Here is a 14,036-nt window from a genome sequence, read left to right as displayed (position 1 = left end):
CCTAATGCTGCACTCTATTTTTCCTTGGGTTGTGTGGTCTGGTTATTCATATATCGCATGTACTGGATTTAAACTTTCCAAATGGCAAATGTAAATGGTTTCACTGTAAATGATTATCTGGTATTCACAACACAAAGTAAGCATTTGAATATTTATTGCGAGCATGCAGCATTTTTCAGAGAACATACAAAGATCTCTTACCACAATTATCTTGTTCCAGCTTTAAAATATTAGCTGTCACTTCTTTCATGGATCTTGTGAGAAAGGAAAAGTCTCTCTTTCTTTAACTCTCTATTTCCTTGAACGTAATTACCACCTCATTCATAGCTCTGTGGCCACCTAATCTTGTCGATTATCCTGGTGACATGGCCACAAAGCAACATGACTGACATACCTGACAGCTCTGGCTGGTGACAGAGCAGCCACAATAAGGGACAGTCCTTTGTGGGATGAATATACTGATCACCAGCCTTGGGGAAAAACCACAGCAGGAAGGTGAAGAAAGTGGAGGGCACAGTGCATGTCAGCCCCCTTCCTAGCCCCCGAGGGATTTTTTCTTCCTTTTAACTTGATAGCCTACCAACACTGAAGAGCAAAGACTCCTGCTACCGAAACCAAAACCATCTAGTTGATTCTGTCTCATATTAACACTATAGGACAGAGTAGAACTGCCCCATAGGGTTTCCAAGGCTATAAATCTTCACAGAACCAGACTGCCACATCTTTCTCCCTCGGAGCAGCTGGCGGATTCGAGACCCACATAATTCAGCCATTGTCAACTGAACATAATAGAGAAAGCGGGTCTAGAGACCTGACCCCAACTAGGTCTCAGTGGCAGATCTGTGGCCCCAGGCTCTCCCAGGCGTCCTGCACCTGGCTGGGTTGGGGGTGGGGTTAACCAGGCACCACCGTAGCCCAGAGCCCAGACCACACTATGTGCTCATGCAGCTTGTTGGAAGTAGAAGCACTAAATTGGGCATGTATCGAGTCCCACAAAAAAGACTCTTCTGTCTGGTTCCCATCTCTATACGTGTTAGAATCTGTATGAACTTATTCTGGGATTAACTAGTTTCCAACGCATTGGATTGGTTATATTCTCTGAATTTGGTTCTCCCCACCGCCCAGCCACACCACTTTTTTTTTTCAAAAGACAGAAATAATGCATATTATTCAAAAAATCAAACATTATAGAAAGATATAATGTGAAAAATAAGTATCCCAACCAATTCCATCTTCCCAAAGGCAGTCTGGTTATCAGGGTCTGTGGTTCAATGGCTCACTTTTATAGGGCTTTCTCGCCTGGTCTTATAACTCCCATCAAATGACTGTGTGAGACTGTGAAAATAAGGTGCTTGTGGCCCACCAAGGGGTTTGGACAGCTCGGTAATAATGCAAATAAGGTTCACAGCACCCTTGTGGGGCTGGGACCATGTAATTAATGTGTATGGAACCCTAGTGAGAGGATAAGTCAGTTTTGTCATCCCACTAAGCAGAAAGGGGAGACCTCACTATCATCAAGAAGAAGAGACAGGAGCAGAGTGAATCCTTTCGACCTGGGTCCCTGCACTAAGGACCTCCTAAACCCAGAAGATGGAGAGAAACAGTGGCAGAGAAACAATGGCAGCAGAACCAGGAGACTGGTGCAAGATGGCACAGTGGGCTTCCTGGCCCACAGAGCAAGGTGGTTACAGTGAGTGTGCTGACCCACTGGGTGAGAAAGCAGAGTACCTTCAGGCCTCTGGGCACTTATTGGTGGAGCTAAAGAGCTATCTAACACTTGCCAGAGCAGGGCAGGGACTGAGGCCCAGCAAGAGGCCTTCCTGCAGGCAGAGCTGATAAGACTGTATCCTGATCAAAGAACTATATCCTGAGTCATTTCTGATCCTAAAATGTAACCTGTTACTTTCCTAATAAACTCTGTAACTGTGAGTTCTGTGTGGCCGTTGCAATGAATTATCAAACCCAGAGGAGAAGTAGAGAGTGCCATGGGAGGGGCAGCTGGTGTCAGAACTGGTAAAAGGTTGGAGAAAGGAGGTATGTCTGACCTCAGCCTCATAAGAATCAGCCTCGGGTTGTTGACGCTGAAAATGATTCTCCTCTCTACTCCTGAACTTGGACGAAGAGGTCAGATAGTCCCACCATGCCATTTTTACAATGTGGTACATGTTCTCCAAAATGACCTTCTCTGTATATTGACTGAAGCCCTGGTGGTGTGGTTAAGAGCTCAGCTGCTAACCAAAAGGTCAGCAGTATGAATCCACCAACTTTTCCTTTTAAACCCTGTGGGCCAGTTTTACTGTGTCCTATAGGGAACCTATGAGTTGAAATCAACTCGACAGCAACTAGTTTGTTTTGTATATATGTAAATATCCACCACTTGTCTGTCAGTTTGTCGCACCACAGTGACTTGTGTGTTGCTGTGATACTGGAAACTTTGCCACCGGTATCTCAAATACCAGGAGGGTCACCCTTGGTGGACAGGTTTCAGCAGAGTTCCAGACTAAGATAGCCTAGGAAGAAAGACCTGGCAGTCTACTTCTGAAAAAACTGGCCACTGAAAACCTTATGAATAGCAGCCAAATACCGTCTGACATAGTGCTGAAAGATAAGCCCCCAGGTTAGAAGGCACTCAAAATATGACTGAGGAAGAGCAGCCTCCTCAAAGTAGAGTTGATCTTAATGACATGGACGGAGCCAAGCTTTCAGGAACCTTCATTTGCTGATGGGCACCACTCAAAATGAGAAGAAATAGCTGCAAACATCTATTAATAACTGGACGTGGAACGTATGAAGTGTGAATCTAGGAAAATTGGAAGTTGTCAAAAAATGAAATGGAACACATAAAGATCAATATCCTAGGCATTAGTGAGCTGAAATGGACTGGTATTGGCCATTTTGAATCAGACAACCATATGGTTTACTATGCTGGGAAGGACAAAATGAAGAGAAACGGTGTTGCATTCATCATCAAAAAGAACATTCAAGATCTATCCTTAAGTACAACTCTGTCAGTGATAGGATAATGTTCACACACCTACAAGGAAGGCAGTTAATATGACTATTGTTCAAATTTACACACCAACCACTAATGCCAAAGACAAGGAAATTGAAGATTTTTACCAACTTCTACAGTCTGAAATTGATCAAACATGCAATCAAGATGCACTGATAATTATTGATGATTGGAATGTGTAAGTTGGAAATGAAGAAGGACTGATTGTTGGGAAATATGGCCTCGGTGATAGAAATGACATCAACAATCACATGATAGAATTTTGCAAGAGCAAAGACTTCTTCATTGCAAATACCTTTTTTTCAACAACATAAATGGGAACTATACCCGTGGACCTCGCCAGATGGAAAACACAGGAATCAAATCGATTACATCTGTGGAGACAATGGAAAAGCTCAATATCATCATTCAGAACAATGCCAGGCGTCAGCAGCAGAACAGACCATCAGTTGCTTATATGCAAGTTCAAGATGAAGCTGAAGAAAATTAAAACAAGCCCACAAGAGCCAAAATACAAGCTTGAGTATATTCCTCCTGAATTTGGAGTCCATCTCAAGAATAGATTTGATGTATTGAACACTAATGACCAAAGACTGGATAAGTTATGGGATGACATCAAGGATATCATACATGAAGAAAGTAAAAGGTCATTAAAAAGAGAGTAAAGAAAGAAAAGACCAAAATGGATGTCAGAAGAGACATAGAAACTTGCTCTTGAATGTAGAGTAGCTAAAGCAAAAGGAAGAAATGATGAAACAAAAGAGCTGAACAGAAGATTTCAAAGGGCAGGTTGAGAAAATAAAGTGAAGTATTATAATAAAATGTGCAAAGACCTGGAGTTAGAAAACCAAAAGGTAAGAATACGCTCAGCTTTTCTCAAGCTGAAAGAACTGAAGAAAAAATTCAAGCCTTGAGTTGCAATATTGAAGGATCCTGTGGGCAAAATATTGAGTTACTCAAGAAACATCAAAACCAGATAGAAGAAATACACAGAGTCATTGTGCCAAAAAGAGTTGATTGACATTCAACCATTTCAGGAGGTAGCATATGATAAAGAACCAATGGTATCGAAAGAAGTATAAGCTGCTGCACTGAAGGCATTGGTGAAAAACAAGGCTCCAGGAATTCACAGAATACCAGTTGAGATGTTTCAACTAACAGATGCAGCTCTGGTCTTTGGTCATTAGTGTTCAATAAGTTCAAGCTGGAAATAGAAGTACTGTACAATCCAGCAATCCCACTCCTTGGACTATATCCTAGAGAAATAAGAGCCATCACACAAATAGGTATATGCACATCCATGTTCATTGCAGCTCTGTTCACAATAACAAAAAGATGGAAACAACATAGATGCCCATCAACAGATGAATGGATAAACAAATTATGGTACATACACACAATGGAATACTACAAAATGATAAAGAGCAATGAAGAGTCCATGAAACATCTCACAACATGGATGAATCTGGAAGGCGTTATCCTGAGTGAAATTAGTCAGTCTCAAAAGGACAAATATTGTATAAGACCACTATTATAAGAACACAAGACATAAGAAACCCGGAGCAGAAAGGGGTGTGTGCTGTCACATTGTAAGGATTGCAACTAATGTCACATAACAATACGTGTATAAAATCTTGTAAGAGAGATTAACCTGAGCTGTAATCTTTCACCTAAAATACTATTTTAAAAAATTATTTATTGCAAAAATAGTTAATACTTGAAGATAGTAAAAAATGGAGATAGTCCAGTGAAAATCAAGTCTTCTTTCTCCCTCTGTGCATAAGTTCCCGGGCTGTCCCTACAGACTCCCGCTGTTACAGAGACGAGTATTCAGAGGTGCTCTACATACATACAAGTACACACACATACACATATAGGTAAGGTTTCTTTAACAGTATCAATTTGGCAAGAATAAATATAAAATGTTTTCCCCCAGCCACTGTCTTCAACCATGCCCTTTGGAATCTCCCTTTCTCATCCCCTGTTGTCATCTTGGGCAGGTTCAGCAGTATTCTAATAAATCTTGTTGTTATTATTGTTAGGTGCCATTGAGTCGGTTCCAACTCATAGCAACACTATGTACAACAGAACGAAACACTGCCCGGTCCTGTGCCATCTTCACAATCTTTATGCTTGAGCTCGTTGTTGCAGCCACCATGTCAATCCATCCCGTTGAGAGTCTCCCTCTTTGTCAATGATCCTCTACTTTACCAAGCATGACGTCCTCCTTCAGGGACTGAACCCTCCTGACAACATGTCCAAAAGATGTGGGACATAGTCTCACCATTTTTGCTTCTAAGGAGCATTCTGGTTGTACTTCCTCCAAGACAGATTTGCTTGTTCTTCTGACAGTTGGTGGTATATGCACTATTGTTCACCAATACCACAATTCAAAGGCATCAGTTCTCCAGTCTTCCTTATTCATTGTCCAGCTTTCGCATGCATGTGAGGCAGTTGAAAACACCACGGCTTGAGTCAGATGTACCTTAGTCTTCAAGGTGACATCTTTGCTTTACAAACACTTTAAAGAGCTCTTTTGCAGCAGGTTTGCCCAATGCAATGTGTCTTTTGATTTCTTGACTGCTGCTTCCATGGATGTTGATTGTGGATACAACTAAAATGAATTCCTTGACAACTTCAATCTTTTCTCCTTTTATCATGATGTTGCTTATTGGTCCAGTTGTGAGGATTTTTGTTTTCTTTATGTTGAGGTATAATCCCTACTAAAGGCTGTAGTCTTTGATCTTCATCAGTAAGTGATTCAAGTCCTCTTTACTTTCAGTAAGGAAGGTTGTGTCATCTGCGTATCGCAGGTCTTTAATGAGCCTTCCTCCAATCTTGATACCCCATACTTTTTCACAGAGTTCAGCTTCTCAGATTATTTGATCAGCATACAGAATAAGTATGGTGAAAGAATACAACCTGACACACACCTTTCCTGACTTTACCACACAGTATCCCCTTGTTCTGTTAGAATGACTGCCTCTTGATCTATGTACAGGTTCCTCATAAGCACAATTAAGTGTTCTGGAATTCCCATTTTTTGCAATGTTATCCATAATTTGTTATAATCCACACAGTTGAATGCCCTTGCATAGTCATTAAAACACAGGTAAACAACTTTCTGGTAAAAAAGCAGAGAATACCAGAAGGATGATGTTTACCTAATTACTCTTAGATATTAAAAAGTCCAAATGAAGTTGTAACCTCACTTTCACGCCCAATTTTCCCCTCATTGTAGTTTTGAATTACTTTGATGAGTGAGATTAGGTGAATCAGATAAGATGGCTTTGGATGAAAATAACAGACCACTCAGTTAAACAGTGGTGTAAACCATAAAGACATTTAATTGCCTAACATCAGAGTCACTGAGCAAGAATGCTGGGGTTCCTAATCCTGAATCTGCCACTTAATGGCTATGTGATCTCAGGTAAGTTACTTGGACTGCCTATGGTTAAATTTGCCAAAGGTCACAAAACCAGTAAGTGAGGAAGGTGGTATTTGAACCCCAATAGACTGGTTCTTTTTCAGGCTCTCTCTCATGCATATACAAACACACACACAGATATATGTACACACATAAAAACACACAGACACATAAAAATGAAAGCACAATGAGCTAGACCCAAGCCAATAACTTAAGAGTTATGACACGTTTCTGCTTGCTCCTACATCCCTGCCCTTCGCCATAAAGACAACATGATCTGAGTACCTCTTGGTCCAAGAAAAATGTGAGAAACACATCAGCTGCCTGAACCTGACCCAGTGCCGGTAAGTTCAGCTGAGCCCAGTCAAACCCCTACCACCTACAGACTAATGAGTAAGAAAAATAAATGTTATTTTAAACCATTGAAATTAAGACCCATATTTGACAAGTAAAATAAAAACTACTTGCGTTTCCTTTTATTAATTCTCTGCTCAGGTCTTTTGCCTTTTTTTTTATCAGATTATCCAATTCTATTGGATATTCATGCCTCCAGGATATTTATATATAAATATTCATTTATATTCTGGAGGCAGACCACACCCCCCAAAAAATTATCTTTTCAGCTGATTGGTTGATCACATCAGATAACATCATGGATGGAGATTATATTACATTACAGAATAGCGACAAGTCCAGCATCTGGCCAAACCACTAAGAATCATAACTTAGTCAAGTTGACATCTAAAATTAACCATCAGTGGAGCCAAGATGACAGACATTTCCCACAAGACCTCTTTACAGCAAAGACCCAAAAAAACAAGTGAAAAGAGTATATTTGTGACAAGCTGGGAGCCCTGAGCTTCAAAGGCAAGCTTAAAAAATGAACTGAGGGGCAGGGGGAAGAAGAGACATTTCAGAAGTGGAGAGGAGTTACCGGACCTGAACCATGGGGAGCCCTCAGGCACCATTCACGGAGCGCGGTGGCAGTGGGCTGGTACTAGCGTTGGGCCTCAGTTTCCTCAGGGAGAAGCAGCCAGCCACACAGCCCACTCACACTTCCAGAACCTGAGAAATGGTGCTCTCACAAAAGCTAAGTACTTGCCTATATTTTACCACTCTCCCCCACCCCCAAGCCAGATTCAGCTGCTGAATTCCCTGGGCCTGAGAAAGGCCCTGTTGAGCACCTAGAGCCATCCACCTGGCCTTGGAGAAGGGACAAAACTTGCAATTGGGGGAAAAGATAATTTGCCAGCTCCACTAACCGGGGGAGCTCAGGACAGAAGCGGCTCCTGTCCAGGCATAGACATATATAGAACATGCCACCCAACAGCAAACAAGTATACTTTCTTTTCTAGTGCATATGGAACCTTTTCTAGAATAGACCACATATTAGGTCATAAAGCAAGTGTTAGCAGAATCCAAAACATTGAAATATTACAAAGCATCATCTCTGACCTATAAGGCCATAAAAGTGGAAATCAATAAGAGGAAAAGCAGGGAAAAGAAATCAAACACTTGGAAACTGAACAATATCCTGCTCAAAAAAGACTGGGTTATAGAAGCCATTAAGGATGGAATAAAGAAATCCATAGAATCCAATGAGAATGAAAACACTTCCTATCAGAACCTTTGGGACACAGCGAAAGCAGTGCTCAGAGGTCAATTTATATCAATGAATGCACACATCCAAAAAGAAGAAAGGGCCAAAATAAAAAATTATCCCTACAACTTGAACAAATACAAAGAGAGCAACAAAACAAACCCTCAGGCACCAGAAGAAAACAAATAATAAAAATTAGAGCTGAACTAAACGAAATAGAGAACACAAAAATAAGTGAAAGAATTAACAAGACCAAAAGTTGGTTCTTTGAAAAAATCAACAAAATTGATAAACCATTGGCCAAACTGACAAAAGAAAAACAGGAGAGGAAGCAAATAACCCAAATAAGAAAGGAGATGGGTGATATTACAACAGACCCAACTGAAATTAAAAGAATGATATCAGATTACCATGAAAAATTGTACTCTAACAAACTTGAAAACCTAGAAGAAATGGATGATTTCCTAGAAACACAGTACCTACCTAAACTAACACAGAGACAAAACAACTAAATAAACCTATAACAAAGAAGAGATTGAAAAAGTAATTGAAAAACTCCCAACGAAGAAACTCCCTGGCCTGGACAGCATCACTGGAGAATTCTACCAAACTTTCAGAGAAGAGTAAACACCACTACTACTAAAGGTATTTCAGAGCATAGAAAAGAATGGAATATTCCCAAACTCATTCTATGAAGCCAGCATAACCCTGATACCAAAACCAGGTAAAAGACACCACAAAAAAGAAAATTAAACACCTGTAGCCCTCATGAACTTAGATGCAAAAATCCTCAACAAAATTGTAGCCAATAGAATTCAACAACATATCAAAAAAATAATTCACCATGACCAAGTGGGATTCATACCAGGTAAGAAAAAAAAGAAAAAAAATTCTTTTTTTCTTTTATGCAGTATGCAGGGATGGTTCAACATTAGAAAAACAAATAATGTAATCCACCACATAAATAAAACAGAAGACAAGAATCACATGATTTTATCAATTGATGCAGAAAAGGCATTTGACAAAGTTCAACACCCATGCATGAAAACTCTCAGAAAAATAGGAATAGAAGGAAAATTCCTCAACATAGTAGAGAGCATGTATACAAAGTCAACAGCCAACATCATCCTAAATGGAGAGAATCTGAAAGCATTCCCCTTGAAATCAGGAACCAGACGAGGATGCCCTTTATTACCACTCTTATTCAACATTGTGCTGGAGGTCCTAGCCAGAGCAATTAGGCTAGACAAAGAAATAAAGGGCATTCAGATTGGTAAGGAAGAAGTAAAATTACCTCTATTTGCAGATGACATGATCTTATACACAGAAAACCCTAAGGAATCCTCCAGAAAACTACTGAAACTAATAGAAGAGTTCAGGAGAGTATCAGGATACTTGTAAGATAAACATACAAAAATCAGTTGGATTCCTCTACACCAACAAAAAGAAAATCAAAGAGAAAATCACCAAATCAATGCCCTTTACAATAGCCCCCAAGAAGATAAAATACTTAGGATTAAATCTTACCAGAGATGTAAAAGATTTATACAAAGAAATCTACAGTACGCTTCTGCAAGAAACCAAAAAAGACTTACATAAGCGGAAAAACATACCTTGCTCCTGGATAGGAAGACTTAACATTATAAAAATGGCCATTCTTCCGAAAGCGATCTATACATTAAATGCAATTCCGATCCAAATTCCAACGATGTTCTTTAATGAGATAGAGATAAAAATCACCAACTTCACGTGGAAGGGAAAGAGGCCCCAGATAAATAAAGCATTACTGAAAAAGAAGAACAAACTGGGAGGCCTTACTGTACCTGATTTTAGAATCTGTCATACAGCCACAGTAGTCAAAACAGCCTATTACTGGCACAACAATAGATACACAGACCAATGGAACGGAATTGAGAATCCAGACATCCATCCACATATGAGCAGTTGATACTTGACAAAGGCCCCAAAACAGTTAAATGGGGAAAAGACAGTCTTTTTAACAAACGGTGCTGGCATAACTGGATATCCATCTGCAATAAAATGAAACAAGACCCATATCTCATTCCATGCCAAAAACAAGCTCAAAATGGATCAAAGACCTAAATATAAAATTTAAAACAATAAAGATTATGGAAGAAAAAATAGGGACAACATTATGAGCCCTAATACATGGCATAAACAGTATACAAAACATTATTAAGAATGCAGAAGAAAAACTAGATAACCGGGAACTCCTAAAAATCAAACACCTATTTTTATTTTTTTTATGCTCATCCAAAGACTTCACCAAAAGAGTAAAAAGACTACCTAGAGACTGGGAAAAAGTTTTTAGCTATGACATTTCCGATCAGGGCCTGATCTCTAAAACCTAAATGATACTGTAAAATGCTCAACTACAAAAAGACAACCCAATTAAAAAATGGGCAAATGATATGAACAGACACTTCACTAAAGAAAACATTCAGGTAGCTAACAGATACATGAGGAAATGTTCATGATCATTAGCGATTAGAGAAACGCAGATCAAAACTACAATGAGATTTCATCTCACTCCAACAAGGCTGGCATTAATACAAAAAGCACAAAATAATAAATGTTGGAAAGGCTGTGGAGAGATTGGAACACTTATACACTGCTGGTGGGAATGTAAAACAGTACAACCACTTTGGAAGTCGATTTGGTGCTTCCTTAAAAAGCTAGAAATAGAACTACCATACAATCCAGCAATCCACTCCTCGGAATATATCCTAGAGAAATAAGAGCCTTTACACAAACAGATATATGCACAACCATGTTTATTGCAGCACTATTTACAATAGCAAAAAGAGGGAAGCAACCAAGGTGCCCATCAATGGATGAATGCATAAATAAATTATGGTATATTCACACAATGGAATACTATGCATCGATAAAGAACAGTGTTATGAAACATTTCATAACGTGGAGGACCTGGAAGGCATTATGCTGAGTGAAATTAGTCAGTTGCAAAAGGACAAATATTGTATAAGACCACTATTATAAGAACTTGAGAAATAGTTTGAGAAGGAAACATTCTTTTGTGGTTACGAGAGGAGGGAGGGTGGTGGGGGCAGAGGAGTATTCACTAATTAGTTGGTAGATAAGAACTACTTTAGGTGAAGGGAAAGACAACACACAATACAGAGGAGGTCAGCACAATTGGACCAACCCCAAAACAAAGAAGTTTCCTGAATAAACTGAATGCTTCGAAGGCCAGTGTAGCAGGGGCAGGGGGTTGGGGACCATGATTTAAGGGAAAATCTAAGTCAAATGGCATAATAAAATCTACTAAGAAAACATTCTGCATCCCACCTTGAAGAGTGGTGTCTGGGGTCTTAAACCTTAGCAAGCAGCCATCTAAGATGCATCAATTGGTCTCAACCCACCTGGATCAAAGGAGAGTGAAGAACACTAAGGACACAAGGTAATAAGGAGCCCAAGAGACAGAAAGAGCCACATGAACCAGAGACTACATCATTCTGAGACCAGAAGAACTAGATGGTGCCCGGCTACAACCAATGACTGCCCTGACAGGGAACACAACAGTGTACCCCTGAGGGAGCAGGAGACCAGTGGGATGCAGACCCCAAATTCTCATAAAAAGACCATGCTTAATGGTCTGACTGAGACTGGAAGGACTCCAGTGGTCATGGCCCCCAGACCTTCTGCTGGCCCAGGATAGGAACCATTCCCGAAGCCAACTCTTCAGACAGGGATTGGACCGGACAATGGGTTGGAAAGGGATGCTGGTGAGGAGTGAGCTTCTTGGATCAGGTGGACACTTGAGACTATGTTGGCATCTCCTGCCTGGTGGGGAGATGAGTGGGTAGAGGGGGTTAGAAGCTGGCGAAATGGACACAAAAAGAGAGAGTGGACCGAGGGAGCAGGCTGTTTCATTAGGGGGAGAGTAATTGGGAGTATGTAGCAAAGTGTATATAAGTTTTTGTGTGAGAGACTGACTTGATTTGTAAACTATCACTGAATACACAATAAAAATTATAAAAAGAATAAATAAATAAAATTAACCATCACAGTCCATCCCTCATCGATTACATATATCTCCTTAAACGGTACATAATCTTCAAATAAAGACAATTATAAATTAATACTTCTGCCTAACATGCTACAACTAACATGTGTACAACCAAAATAGGACTAATTCCTTTTACATCTTATATTTCATAATAACTAATGGGTTAAGGGTGGGAAGAAAACAAAGATAAATAAATTACATATATGTATGTGTATATCAAAACCCTGGTGGTGTACTGGTTAAGTGCTATGGCTGCTAACCAAAAGGTTGTCAGTTCAAATCCACCAGGTGCTCCTTGGAAACTCTATGGGGCAGTTCTACTCTGTCTTATAGGGTCGCCATGAGTCAGAATGACTCGGCGGGAATGGGTTTTTTATGGGATCTGTATATATATATATATATCAAAGAAACCAATACCATTTGTATTGAGTCAATCCGAACTCATAGTGACCCTATAAGACAAACCCCATGGGGTTTCCAAGGAGTGGCTGGTGGATTCAAATTGTGAAAAATGGAGGAAAACCATATCAGATCACAAAATAGAAGATGACTACATTATTCCATACCTGCCAAATTTCATTATTCCATAACTGCCAAACCACTGAGAATCATGGTCCAGCTAAGTTGACACATAACGTCCCTTAACCATCACAGTCAGTGTTACCCTGGCCTCATCCCTCAGCATTTGTTACTGCTGGATGTATGTCTTTAATGTGCAAAATAGTTGGGTAGTAGATTACTTACCATTGTCATAATTCAAAATGTCAGATGATAATAAGATAGTCAAAAAGTGAGTTTTTTTATTTTGATTTTAATTTGCTGTTAAGTCAATTCCATCCCTAGCGACCCTATAAGACAGAGTAAAACTGCCCCCATAGAGTTGCCAAGGAGCACCTGGCAGATTCAAACTGCTGACCTTTTGGTTAGCAGCCGTAGCACTTAACCTCTATGCCACCAGGGTTTCCAAGTAAGGAGTAGATGTATCAAAAAAAAAAAAAAAAAGACATCCATATGTATCAAAACAAGGAAGAAATACTCATAGCAATTACAGTTCTGCAACTGGTCACGTGGTTGTAGATGGTACCTAGAACTACCTTCTTCCACCACCCATTCCATATACCCTTTGCCCTCCACAAGCACCTCAGCTGGTCATGGATCTTTGCCTGGTGAGGTCCCCGAAACCTTCATTCCTGAAGGGTCTGTGGCATTAGTAGTCATATCTAAATTGGGTTGTTGTAGTTTTCCATTGACTTTAATTACAGGGCATGGTAGTAGTAAGAGATGCCCAAAGGAATCTCCCATATTCCAGATATACTCTTCTTTACCTCCATTATGTAATAACTGTCCAATTTCACTTGGGTAATCAGGATCAAACATACCAGCCAATATGGTAACTCTTGCCTTTGCCTGTTGGTCCAGAGGCGTGAGGAGCACGAAGTGGTCTGGGTGGCTTTTTTTTTTAATAATAATTTTTATTGTGCTTTAAGTGAAAGTTTACAAATCAAGTCAGTCTCTCACACAAACACCCATACACAGCTTGCCACATACTCCCAATTATTTTCCCCCACATGAGACAGCTCGCTCCCTCCTTCCACTCTCTCTTCTCGTGACCATTTTGCCAGCTTCTAAGTCCCTCTACCCTTGCATCTCCCCCTCCAGGCAGGAGATGCCAACATTGTCTCAAGTACCCACCCGAACCAAGTAGCTCACGCCTCACCAGCATCCCTCTACAACCCATTGTGCAGTCCAGTCCACGTCTGACTAGCTGGCTTTGGGGATGGTTCCTGTAGTGGGCCAGCAGAAGATCTGGGGGCCATTATCACCAGGATCCTTCCAGTCTCAATCAGACCATTAAGTCTGGTCTTTTTATGAGAATTTGGGGTCTGCATCCCACTGGTCTCCTGCTCCCTCAGGGGTTCTCTGTTGTGTTCCCTGTCAGGGCAGT

Source organism: Loxodonta africana, chromosome 11 (genome assembly GCF_030014295.1).
Source record: "Loxodonta africana isolate mLoxAfr1 chromosome 11, mLoxAfr1.hap2, whole genome shotgun sequence".
NCBI lineage: Eukaryota > Metazoa > Chordata > Mammalia > Proboscidea > Elephantidae > Loxodonta > Loxodonta africana.
Note: the sequence above shows the minus strand (reverse complement) of the source record.